Here is a 13,404-nt window from a genome sequence, read left to right on the forward strand (position 1 = left end):
GGCGAGCGCCGGAGGCTCCTCAGCTGCCGCTTCACAAAAGAGGCACCGGGTCCGCGCCGAGCGAGCGCACAGGCGGCACCAGGAGCGGCAGGAGAAGGAGGCGGCAGCGGTGGACGAGGCGGAGGGCGCGCGCACGTCGTGCGCTCCCTCCCCCCGCCCTGCGTGCGCGAGCACGAGCCGCCCGGGGCTCCGATTGGCTGCCGCCTCGCGGGAGCGCGCAACGCTTACATAACCACCCCCGCCCCCCGCCCCGCGCCGCCGCCGCCTGGGCCGGGCGCCCGCCAGGCCGGCGGGAAGAGGCGCGGACACGCGCACCCGGCCCTCCGCGGGGACGCGCCTGGCTCTGGGCGGGGCTGTATTGTCCTCCTTCGGTGGTGGAGCCTAATCAAAATGGCTTCCAGCTGGTCCTCGGCGAGGGCGAGGAGGCTCGAGGCCTTAGACGTGAGCCCTGGCCTGAGGAGGGCAGACCTACTGGACGTGGACGGGGGAGCCTAAATCACATCCCCAGCATGAGGTTCTAGAAAAAAAAAAACAACTCTTGTTCCCTGGGCCCAATGCAGCCGGTCCCACGTTTGCAGGGACATCACGCTTCCTCTTGGTCAGCCTCATCCTCTAAAGGGTAAAGCTTCCGCCTCAACTCGCTTCCCACCTGGCTCTTGACTCAAGGGCACCGACCACTTCCGCTGGTAACTCTATACACGTTGGCGAGCTGAGAAAAAAAATGCCCATTTATTCACTCAAGGAACTCCCTACTAGGGCCTGTCTTCCAACCTCCAGAGGAAGCGAGAACTACCCAACATCCAGCTTCCACTCCGATGGAGTTTTTCCTCCTTCCATCCTGTGTCAAAACTGAAGTCGGCCCTCCCGTTTTAAGAACAATCCTGCCGTCTCTGCGGCGGATTCCATCCCACGCCTCTCAGGGGTCATTATTCGTTTTTGTGTCCCTATATTTTCTTTCACTCTTCTGTTGGCACTGGGGGAAAAAATGGTTACCATAGCTCTCCATTCTTGGCCAAACAGCTTGAAAAAATGCCCACGCCAGCTGTCTGCGGCCCCTCACCGCCCACCCACGCCGCAATCCACTGCAATCTGGTGCTGTCCCCACAGGCACTAAAACTGCACTCGACAAGGTCGCCTTTGCTGAATCCAGTACTCATTCCCCCCCCCCCTTTTTTTTTTCGGTACTGGGATTGAACCCAGAGGCATTCTACCTGGAGAAACACCCTAAGCCCTATGTCTTTCTTTTTTTGAAACAGGATCTCAATAAACTGTGGGAGGCCTAAGTAGCTGAGGCTGACCACAAACCCCTCCTACCATCCTCCAGTTTCAGCCTCCCAAGTACAGGGATTACAAGTGTGCGCCACCACGCCCGGCTTCAGTGTGCGTCCCATTTGTCACTCCTTCTACTGAATGGCCTGTGACTTTGTAGAAAGGAGGGCACGTTTATAATCCCAGGATTTGGAAGGCTGAGACAGGAGGAGAACAGGATCGCAGGTTTGAAACCAGCTTTAGCAATTTAGTGAGGCTCTCGGAAACCCTCTTTGCAAATAAGAAATAAAACCAAAGCCGGGCGTGGTGGCGCACGCTTGTAATCCCTGCGTTCAGGATCGCGGTTTGCCGACAGCCTCAGCTACTTAGTGAGGCCCTCTGCAACTCAGTGAGACCCAGTTTCAAAATAAAGAAAAAAAAAAATAGGGCAGGGGGTGTAGCTCGGAGGTCGAATGCCCTGAGTTCGATCCCCAGACCTGCAAAAAAATAAAATAAAATAAAATAAAAGCAGTTTGGGGATGTAGCTCGGAGGTAGAATGCCCCTGGGCTCAGACCCCAGTATCTCTCTCTCTCTCACACACACACACACACACACACACACACACACACACACACACACACACACAGATTTTCCTCCAATGTCTGGCTTGTCCTCAGCATGGTGCAATTTTTTTCCTCCCTTAGCACTTTCCTTAACTCTTCCTTGGGATTTTTTTTCAAGATTCTTTTCTCTTACCACTATATTTTACCCACTTCTGTTACCATCTATTTGCTAATGATTCTCAAATGTGTATTTCTAGGCCAGATCTTTTTTAAGCTTCTGACTTCTAAACATCACTTGGGTGTCCCAGAGACACCTCAGATTTAGTAGATCACAAATTTTTTATCTTCCCCCACCTGCCGTCTTCCTGACCCACACACTTAAACCAAATTGCACTCCATAAACACCTGCTCCGGGCCACACAGCCCGGGGCCATTCATCTCCCTCTGACAGATACCCCATCCAATCAATCCCCAAGGCTTCCCTAGTCCACCTTCTAAAGACCTACCAAATTGGCCTACTTTCTTCAGTCTCTGGCTTTGGGAGGAGCCCATTTGATGGGCTGGCTGGCTGGCTTGCTTATTTATTTATTTATTTAGTGGTACTTGGGATTGAATCCAGAGGTCTTCTACCTCTGAGCTATACCTCCAACCCGTGTGTGTGTGTGTGTGTGTGTGTGTGTGTGTGTGTGTGTGTGTGTGTGTAGTAGGGATTGAACCCAGGAGCATTCTACTACCAAGATATATCAGTCCTATTTAATTTAATTTATTTATTTATTTATTTTTGCAGGTATGGGGATGGAACTCAGGGGCATTCGACCTCCGTGCTACACCCCCTGCTCTATATTTTTTATTCTTTATTTTTATTTATTTATTTTTGGTGGTACTGGGGTTCCTGGAAGCCCTTCTACCTCTGGGCTACACTCCCAGACCTATTTTTACATTTTTATTTGGAAACGGTCTCCTAAGCCAGCGCAATCCTCCTGTCTCTGCCTCCCAAGCCCGGGGATTACAAGCGTGCGCCACCACGCCCGGCCTTTATTCTTCATTTTGAAACCGGATCTCACTGAGTTGCAGAGGACCTCACTAAGTAGCTGAGGCTGTCTGAACTGCGATCCTCCGGTCTCAGCCTCCCAAATGCTGGGATTACAAGCGTGCGCCACCATGCCCGGCAGCCTTATTTATTTATTTTGGTGGTACTGGGGATGGAACCCAGGGACATTTTACCTCCGAGGTACACCCACAGCCTGGTGTTTTATTCTTTCTTTTCTTTTTCTTTTTTCTTTTTTTTTTTTTTTTTGTGGTACTGTGAGTGGAACCTAGGGGCTTTTCTACCTCCAGCCTATACTCCTAGACCTATTTTATATTTTATTTGGAAACAGAATCTCACTAAGTTGCTAAGAGCCTCACTAAGTAGGTGAGGCTGGTTTGGAACCTGTGCGATCCTCCTGTCTCAGCCTCCCAAGTACACCACCACGCCCAACTCTTTTTTTTTTTTTTTTTGCAGGTCTGGGGATGGGACCCAGGGGCATTTGACCTCTGAGCTACAACCCCTGCCCTATTTTTTATTCTTTTTTTTTTGTGTGTGTGTGTGTGTTTGTGTGTGTGGTACTGGGGTTCCTGGAAGCCCTTCTACCTACAGGCTACACTCCCAGACCTATTTTATACTTTTTATTTGGAAACAGGGTCTCTTAAGCCAGCACGGCTGGCTTCAACCTGCGCGATCCTCCTGTCTCTGCCTCCCAAGTGCGGGAATTACAAGTGTGCGCCACCACGCCCGGCTTTATTCTTTATTTTGAAACCGGGTCTCACTGAGTTGCAGAGGGCTTAAATAGCTGAGGCTGTCTGTGAACCACGGTCCTCTGGACTCAGCCTCCTGAATGCTGGGATTACAAGCGTGCACCACCACGCCCAGCCACGCTCGACTCTTTATTCTTTATTTTGAAACAGGGGCAGGCTGAGTTGCAAAGGGCTTCACTAAGTAGATGAAGCTGTCAGAAAACTGCGATTCTACTGTATCAGCCTCCCAAATGCTGGGATTACAAGCATGTGCCATCAAACATGGCTTTACATTTTATTTTGAAATAAATAGGGTCTTAGTAGGTTGATGAAACGCTCAGTACTTGCTGAGGCTGTCCTCAGACCTGCAGTCCTCCCAAGTACTGGGATTACGAACTTCTGCCACTGTGCCCAGCTCACTTGCTTCCATGTGTCTGTTCACACACATGTGCATGCTCGCTCTCTCCATATATAGATGTACACACACACACACACACACACACACACACACACACACACACACACATATATACTTTTTCTTTTTTTTTTTTTTGGTGGTGGTACTGGGGGTGGAACCCAGAGGCTTTCTACCTCCGGGCTATACTCCCAGACCCATTTACATTTTATTTTGGAAACAGGGTCTCACTGAGTTGCTGAGAGCCTCACTAAGAAGCTGAGGCTGGCTTCGAACCTGTGCGATCCTCCTGTCTCAGCCTCCCAAGCACGGGGATTACAAGCGTGCGCCACCACGCCCAGCATATATATAATTTTTTTTTTTTTTTTTTGGTGGTACTGGGGTTCCTGGAAGCCCTTCTACCTCCGGGCTACACTACCAGACCTATTTTTACATTTTTATTTGGAAACAGGGTCTCCTAAACCAGCGCGCGCGGCTGGCTTCGAACCTGCGCGATCCTCCTGTCTCTGCCTCCCAAGCGCGGGGATGACAAGTGTGCGCCACCACGCCCGGCAAATGTATTTATTTTTGATAGTACTGAGATTCAACCTAGGGGTATTCCACTTCAAGCCCTATTATTTATCTATTTATTTTTTGCAAGGAACCCAGGGGCACTCTACCTCTGAGCTACATCCCTACCCCTATTTTTTCTTCTTTATTTTGAAACAGTGTCTCACTGAGTTGCAAAGGACCTCACTATGTAGCTGAGGCTGTCCATGAACCGGGATCCTCCTGTTTCCCCTCCCAAATGCTGGGATTACAAGCGAGTGCCACCATGCCCCGCTAGTCTTTATTTTTTTATTTTTTTGCACGTCTGTATATGGAACCCAGGAACATTCTATCTCTGAGATACACTCCCTGCCCTATTTTTTTATTCTTTATTTTGAAACAGGGACTCACAAGGTTACAGAGGGCCTCACTAGGTAGCTCAAGCTGTCTGCGAACTGCGATCCTCCTGTCTCAGCCTCCCAAATGCTGGGATTACAAATGTGCACCACCATGTCTGGATATTCTTTATTTTTACTTTATTTATGTATTTATTTATTTTGGTGGTACTAGGTTCTTGGAAACCCTTCTACCTCCAGGCTACACTCCCAGACCTATTTCTTTATTTTTATTTGATAACAGGGTCTCTTAAGCCAGCGCAGCTGCTTCGAACCAGCGCGATCCTCCTGTCTCTGCCTCCCAAGCACAGGGATTACAAGCGTGTGCCACCACGCTGGCGACTATTTATTTATTTATTTTTATTTATTTTTTTGTGGTACTGTGGATGGAACCCTTCTACCTCTGGGCTACACTCCCAGACCTATTTTATATTTTATTTGGAAACAGGGTCTCTTAAGCCAGCGTGACTGGCTTCGAACCTGCGTGATCCTCCTGTCTCCACCTCCCAAGCGCGGGGATTACAAATTGTGCACCACCTCGCCCAGCTTTATTTATTTATTTATTTATTTATTTATTTTATTTATTTTTGGTGGTACTGGGGGTGAAACCCAGGGGCTTTCTTTCTTTTTTCTTTTTTTTTGTTGTTGTACGGGGGTGGAACCCAGAGGCTTTCTACCTCCGGGCTATACTCCCAGACCCATTTATGTTTTATTTGGAAACAGGGTCTCACTAAGTTGCTGAGAGCCTCACTAAGTAGCTGAGGCTGGCTTCGAACCCGTGCGATCCTCCTGTTTCAGCCTCCCAAGTGCGGGATTACAAGCATGTGTGCCACCACGCCCCGCTTTTATTTTTTATTTTGATAAATATTTTATCAAAAAGATTTTTTCAGCCTGGTGTGGTGGCACATGTTTGTAATCCCCGCGCTTGGGAGGCTGAGACAGGAAGATCACACAGGCTCAAAGCCAGCCTCAGCCACTTAGTGAGTCTTAGTAACTTAGTGAGACTCTGTTTCCAAATAAAGTATAAAATAGGTCTGGGAGGATAGCCGGGAGGTAACAAAGTCCCTGGTTCCACCCCTAGTACCAGCAAAAAAAAGAAAAAGAAAAAAGATTTTTCAGCATGCACCACCACCACTGGCCCCAGCTCTATTTTTTTTGTGTGTGTACTAGTGGGGATGGATTTCAGGGGCATTCTACCTCTGAGCTCCACCCCCACAACTATTTTTTAATTCTTTATTTTGAAACAGGGTCTGAGTTGCAAAGCGTCATACTAAGTAGTAGCTGAGGCTGGCCATGAAATGTGATCCTCCTGTCTCAGCCTCCCAAATGCTGGAATTACAAGCGTGCACCAGCATGCCAGGCTAGCCCAGCCCTACTTTTTATTCTTTATTTATCTTTTTTGTGGTACTGGGAATGGAACCCTGGGACATTCTACCTCAGAATTACACCCCCAGCCCTATTCTTTATTCTGTATTTTGATTTTGTATTTTCTTATACTTTTTCAATTGTTTTTTATGGGACTGAGGATCGAACCCAGAGTTTTGCGCGTGCTAGGCAAGTGCTCTGCCACTGAGCAAAATCGCCAACTCCTTTATTCTGTATTTTGAAACAGGGTCTCACTGAGTTACAAAGGGCCTCACTAAGTACCTGAGGCTGGCCACATGAACTGTGATCTTCCTGTCTCAGTCTCCTGAATGCTGGGATTACAAGCATACCAGGCTTATTTTTAATTATTTATTTATTTATTTATTTGCAGGTTTGGGGATGGAACCCAGGGGCATTTGACCTCCGAGCTACACCCCCTGCCCTATTTTTTATTCTTTATTTTGAAACAGGATCTCACTAAGTTGCAGAGGCCCTCACTAAGTAGCTGAGGCTGTCCGTGAACCGTGATCCTCAGGTCTCAGCCTCCCAAATGCTGGGATTACAAGCATGCACCACCATGCCCAACTTTTTATTTTTTATTCTTTCTTTCTTTCTTTTTTTGGTGGTACTGTGGGTTCCTGGAAACCCTTCTACCTCCGGGTTACACTCCCAGACCTATTTTCATACTTTTTTATTTGGAAACAGGGTCTCTTAAACCAGCGTGGCTGGCTTTGAACCCGTGCGATCCTCCTGTCTCTGCCTCCCAAGCGTGGGGATTACAAGCGTGCACCACCATGCCCGGTATCTTTATTCTTTATTTTGTTTTTTGTTTTTTTGGTGGCACTGGGGGTGGAATCCAGAGGCTTTCTACCTCCAGGCTATACTCCCAGACCTTTTTTATATTTTATTTGGAAACAGGGTCTCACTAAGTTGCTGAGAGCCTCACTAAGTAGCTGAGGCTGGCTTCGAACCCGTGCGATCCTCCTGTCTCAGCCTCCCAAGCGCGGGGATTACAAGCGTGCGCCACCACGCCCGGCTCTTATTATTTTGAAACAGGATCTCACTGAGATGCAAAGTACCTCACTAAGTAGCTGAGGCTAAATCCAGGTGTGGTGGCACAAGCTCCTAATCCCAGCATTGGGGAGGCTGAGACAGGAGGATCACAGTTCACATACAGCTCCTAATCCCAGCATTGGGGAGGCTGAGACAGGAGGATCACAGTTCACATACAGCCTCAGCTACTTAGTGAGGCCCTTTGGAACTGAGTGAGATGAGACTCTGTTTCAAAATAAATAAGGCTGGGGGTATAGCTCAGAGGTAGAATGCCCCTGGGTTCCATCCCTAGTATACAATAAGTAAATAAATAAATAAATAAAGAAAGAAAGCAAGCAAGCAAGCAAGCAAGCTGAAGCTGGTCACAAACTGCAAGCCTCCTGTCTCAGCCTCCCAAATGCCGGGATTATAAGTGTGCACCACCCGGCCTGGCCTCTTCTGATTCTTAGGTACACTAAAATTTGAAAACCACAAACCACTTGGAGATAAAACTGAAAGAAGTTCTTGACACTGTTTGGTCCCGTGGCAATCCTTTTCACAGGATAAACTTGAAAATGCTTGTAAAACCCACCAAGCCTTTTGAGAGCTAATCTAAAGCAACACTCAAGCCTCTGTTCTAACATGGCCTCCTTGTTCTCCCTGCTTCAGCCATATTCATTTGGGGGATTCCTGTCTTTTCAGTGCTAAACTCTTGTCTGATGTAGATGGCAAAGAACAGATGAATAGCTGGGTGTGGTGGCGCGCCCTTGTAATCCCAGCATTTGGGAGGCCGAGACAGGAGGATGGTGGTTTGCAGTAAGTCTCAGCTACTTAGGCCCTTTGCAAATCAGTGAGAGTCTGTTTCACAATAAAGAATTAAAAAAAAAAAAAATAGGGCTGGGGGTGTAGCTCACAGGTAGAATGCTCCTGCGTTCCACCCCCAGTACTGAAAAAAAAAAAAAAAAACATGTGAATAAATGCAAATTAGCTGAACATGTTAATCCCAGCATTTAGGAGGCTGATACTGAAGGACCGCGGTTCACAGACAGCCTCAGCTACTTAGTGAGGCCCTTTGCAACTCAGTGAGACCTTGTTTCAAAATGAATAAAAATCAGGGCTGGGAGTGCAGCTCAGAGGTAGGATGGCCCTGGGTTCTATCCCCAGTACCACACAAAAAAAGAAAAAAAGAAAAAAGAAAATTAATGGTACCTGTAAGATTCTTTGGCAAAGGGGATGTAAAGAAGGACAAAACCCTTGACTCTAATAACTTAAAATTGGAAGAGGAAAGAAATACAGAATAAGTAAAAGAGGAAGAGAACCAACGATTGTCGGACACCTGCCAATACCAGGGACTGTGTGGGGTTTTTGTTGTTGTTGTTGCTGTATTGGGATGGAACCCAGGGGCATTCTCCCTCCGAACTACACCCCCCAGTCCCACTTTTACTCTTTATTTGAAACAGTCTCAGTAAGTTGTGGAGGGCCTAAGTAGCCGAAGCGGGTGTGGACCTGTGAGCCTTCTGTCTCAGCCTCCCAAGTCCTGGGGTTGCAAACCTGGACCACCCCACTCAGCCTCACCGTGTTGTCCAGGCTAGACTGGAACGTGCAATCATCCTGTCTCAGCGTGCACTATGGGGATGCGTCACCTCCCGTGGCGGCAGCCGCAGCTGTGGCCTCTTCATCTTTTTCATTTTTGTGGTACTCAGGATTGAATCCAACATAGTTCTACCTCTGAGAGCTTTATCCCCAGCCCTATTTGTGTGTGTGTGTGTGTGTGTGTGTGTGTGTGTGTGTGTGTGTGTTACTGGGAATGGAACCCAGGGACATTCTACCTCCAAGCTATACCTCCAGCCTAATTTTTTATTCTTTATTTTGAAATAGGGTAACACTGAGCTTCAAAGGGCCTAAGCAGTTGAGTCTGTGAGAACCGTATCCTCCTGTCCCAGCCTCCTGAATGCTGGGATTAAAGTTTGTGTTATCACACCTGGCCTATTTTTTATTCTTTTTTTTTTTTTTTTTTGGTGGTACTGGGGTTCCTGGAAGCCCTTCTACCTCTGTGCTACACTCCCAGACCTATTTTTACATTTTTTAAATTTGGAAACAGGGTCTCCTAAGCCAGCACACGGGGCTGGCTTTGAACCTGCGAGATCCTCCTGTCTCTGCCTCCCAAGAGCGGGGATGACAAGCGTGCGCCACCACGCCCGGCCATCTTTTTTTTTTTTTTTTTTGGTGGTACTGGGAATGGAACCTAGGGGCCTTCCACCTCCGGGCTACACTCCCAGACCTATTTTTTTTTTAGGTCTGGGGATGGAAGCCAGGGGCATTCAACCTCCAAGCTACACCCCCTGCCCTATTTGTGTGTGTGTGTGTATGTGTGTGTGTGTGGTACTGGGGGTGGAACCCAGGGGCTTTTCTACCTCCGGGCTATACTCCCAGTCCTACTTTTATACTTTATTTGGAAACAGGGTCCCACTAAGTTGCTGAGAGCCTTACTAAGTAGCGAGGCTGGCTTTGAACCTGTGCGATCCTCCTGTCTCGGCCTCCCAAGTGCGGGGGTTACAAGTGTGCACCACCATGCCCGGCATCCCTGCCCTATTTTTTATTCTTTTTTTTTTTTTTGGTGGTACTGGGGTTCCCGGAAGCCCTTCTACCTCCGGGCTACACTCCCAGACCTATTTTTTACATTTTTATTTGGAAACAGGGTCTCCTAAACCAGCGCGCGGGGCTGGCTTCGAACCTGCACGATCCTCCTGTTTCTGCCTCCCAAGCGCGGGGATTACAAGCGTGCGCCACCACGCCCGGCTTATTCTTTATTTTGAAACTGGGTCTCACTGAATTGCAGAGGGCCTCACTAAGTAGCTGAGGCTGTCCGCGAACCGGTATCCTCCAGGTCTCAGTCTCCTGAATGCTGGGATTACAAGTGTGCGCCACCACTCCTGGCTCCAGACCTATTTTAATATTTTATTTGGAAACAGGGTCTCACTAAGTTGCTGAGAGTCTAAGTATTTGGGGCTGGCTTCCAACCTGCACCATCCTCCTGTCTCAGCCTCCCAAACTCAGGGATTACAAACCTGATTCTTTATTTTGAAACAGTATCTCAATAAGTTGCAAAGGGCCTAAGTAGCTGAGGCTGTCTTCTAACCACCCATGATTCTTAGGTCTCAGCCTCCCAAATGCTGGGATTATAAACATGTATCACCATGCCCAGCCCTCAGCCCAATTTTGTATTCTTTATTTTGAAACAGGGTGTCACTGAGTTGCAAAGAACCTCATTAAATAGTAGCTGAGGGTGTCTTTGAACAGCTATCCTCCTGTCTCAGCCTCCTGAACGCTGGGATTACAAGCTTGCATCACTAGCCCTATTTTATTTTTTGTGGGTGTGTGGATAGAATCCGGGGGCATTCTACTTCTGAGCTACACCCCCTGCCCTATTTTTCTTTATTTTGAAACCGGGTCTCACTGAGTTACAGAGGACCTCACTAAGTAGTTGAGGCTGTCCGCGAATCGCAATCCTCCAGGTCTCAGCCTCCCGAATGCTGGGCTTACAAGCGTGTGCCACCACGCCCGGCTCTTATTCTGTATTTTGAAACATGGTCTCTAAACCGGGCGTGGTGGTGCACACTTGGAATCCCAACATTTGGGAGGCTGAGAACAGAGGATCGCGGCTCATGCACAGCCTCAGCTACTTAGTGAGGCCCTCTCCAACTCAGTGAGACCCTATTTCAAAATAAAGAATAAAAAAATAGGACAGGTGATGTAGCTCAGAGGTCAAATGCCCCTGGCTTCCATCCCAGACCTGCAAAAAAAAAAAAAAAAGAAAAGAAAAAAAAAAAAAGAAACAAGATCTCACTAAGTAGCTGAGGGTGCCTTTGAACTGTCTCAGCCTCCTGAATGCTGGGATTACAAGCCTGTGCCACCACTCCAGGATCCTGGCCCTATTTTATTTTATTTAGTTATTTATTTGCAGGTCTGGGGATGGAACCCAGGGGCATTTGACCTCTGAGCTACACTCACTGCCCTGTTCTTTATTCTTTATTTTGAAACAGGGTCTCACTGAGTTGCAGAGGGCCTAAGTAGCTGAGGCTGTTTGTGGACCGTGATCCTCTGGTCTCATTCTCCTGAATGGTGGGATTACAAGCATATGCCCCCATGCCTGGCTATTTTATTTTATTTATTTAACTTTATTTATTTATTTATTTATTTTTGGTGGGTCTGGGGATGGAACCCAAGGGTATTCGACCTTCGAGTTACACGCCCTGCCGTTTTTTATTCTTTATTTTGAAACAGGGTCTCACTGAGTTACAGAGGGCCTCACTAAGTAGCTGAGGCTGTCTTTGAACCGTGATCTTCTGGTCTCAGCCTCCCAAATGCTGGAATTACAAGTGTACCCCACCAAGCCCGGCCCTCCTATTTTATTTTTTAAATTGAATCAGGGTCGCTGGGCGTAGTGGCACACGCTTGTAATCCCCACGCTTGGGAGGCGGAGACAGGAGGATCGGGCAGGTTCGAAGCCAGCCGCGCTGGCTTAAGAGACCCTGTTTCCAAATAAAAATATAAAATAGGTCTGGGAGTGTAGCCCGGAGGTAGGACTTCCAGGAACCCCAGTACCACCAAAAAAAAAAAAAAAATAATAATAATAAATAAATAAATAAATAAATAAATAAAATAAATTGAATCAGGTCTCTCTAGGGTGCTGAGTGTCCCTATGTTGTTGAGGATGTCCTTGAACCTGTGTTCCTCCTGTTTCAGTCTCCCAAGTAGTGGGGTTATGGTTGTGTTCAGCCTCACCCAGCTCTCTCCTGGCTCCTTTAGCTCATTTTCTCCTGGCTCAAACTCTTCTTCTGGTTTTTTTTTGGTTTTGTTTTTTTGGTACTGGGGATGAGGCCCAGGGGTCTTGTACCTCTTGGCTACACACCCACACCTGTTTTATTTTAATTAATTAATTAATTTTTGGAGTACTGGGGATGGAACCCAGGGCATTTTACCTTTGAGCAACAACACCCCCAGCCCTACTTGTTATTCTTTTATTTTTTTTTGTGTGTGTTTGTGGTACTGGGAATAGAATCTAGGGGAATTCTACCTCTGAGCTACACCCCCAGTCCTATGTATTATTATTTATTTTTTTGGCGGGTCTGGAGGTGGAACCCAGGGGCATTAGACATCCGAGCTACATCCCCTGCCCTATTTTTTATTCTTTATTATATATTTTGTGTTGGTCTGGGGATGAAACCCAGGGGCATTCAACCTCCTAGCTACACCCCCTGCCCTATTTTTTATTCTTTATTTTGAATCCAGGTCTCACTGAGTTGCAGAGAGCCTCACTAAGTAGCTGAGGCTATCTGGGAACCGTGATCCTCTGGTTCAGCCTCTGGAATGCTTGGATTACAAGCGTGTGCCACCACGCCCAGCTCTTTATTCTTTATTTTGAAACAGGGTCTCACTAAGTTATGGAGGACCTCACTAAGTAGCTGAGGCTGTCCGCAAAGTGCGATCCTCCTGTCTCAGCCTCTCAAAGGCTGGGATTACAAGCATGCATCACCACACCCAGCTTTTTTTATTTTTGAAACAGGGTCTCACTAACGTGCAGAGGGCCTCACTAAGGAACTGAGGCTCCCCACAAACTGCGATCCTTCTCTCTCAGCCTCCCGAATGCTGGGATTACAAGCGTGCGCCACCACGCCTGGCTCCCAGGGGCATTTGAGCTCCGAGCCACACCCCCTGCCCTATATTTTATTCTTTATTTTGAAACGGGGTCTCACCGAGTTGCAGAGGGCCTCACTAAGTAGCTGAGAGTGTCCACGAACCGCGATCCTCCGGTCTCGGCCTCCGGAATGCTGGGATTACAAGCGTGCGCCACCACGCCCGGCTGTATTCTCAGATTTGAGCGGGATGTTGTTTTTGTCAGAGAGATGGCAAAACTAGAGTCGGGCGTGGCGGTGCATCCATGTAATCCCAGTACTTGGGAGGATGAAACAGGGATCGCAGGTTTGCGGCCAGCCTCACCTACTTAAATGAGGTCCTCCGCAATTTAGTCAGACCCTGTTTCAAAATAAAGAATAAAAAATAGGACTGGGGGTGTAGCTC

The sequence above is a fragment of the Muscardinus avellanarius genome (genome assembly GCF_963383645.1).
Source record: "Muscardinus avellanarius genome assembly, chromosome: 16".
Taxonomy (NCBI): Eukaryota; Metazoa; Chordata; class Mammalia; order Rodentia; family Gliridae; genus Muscardinus; species Muscardinus avellanarius.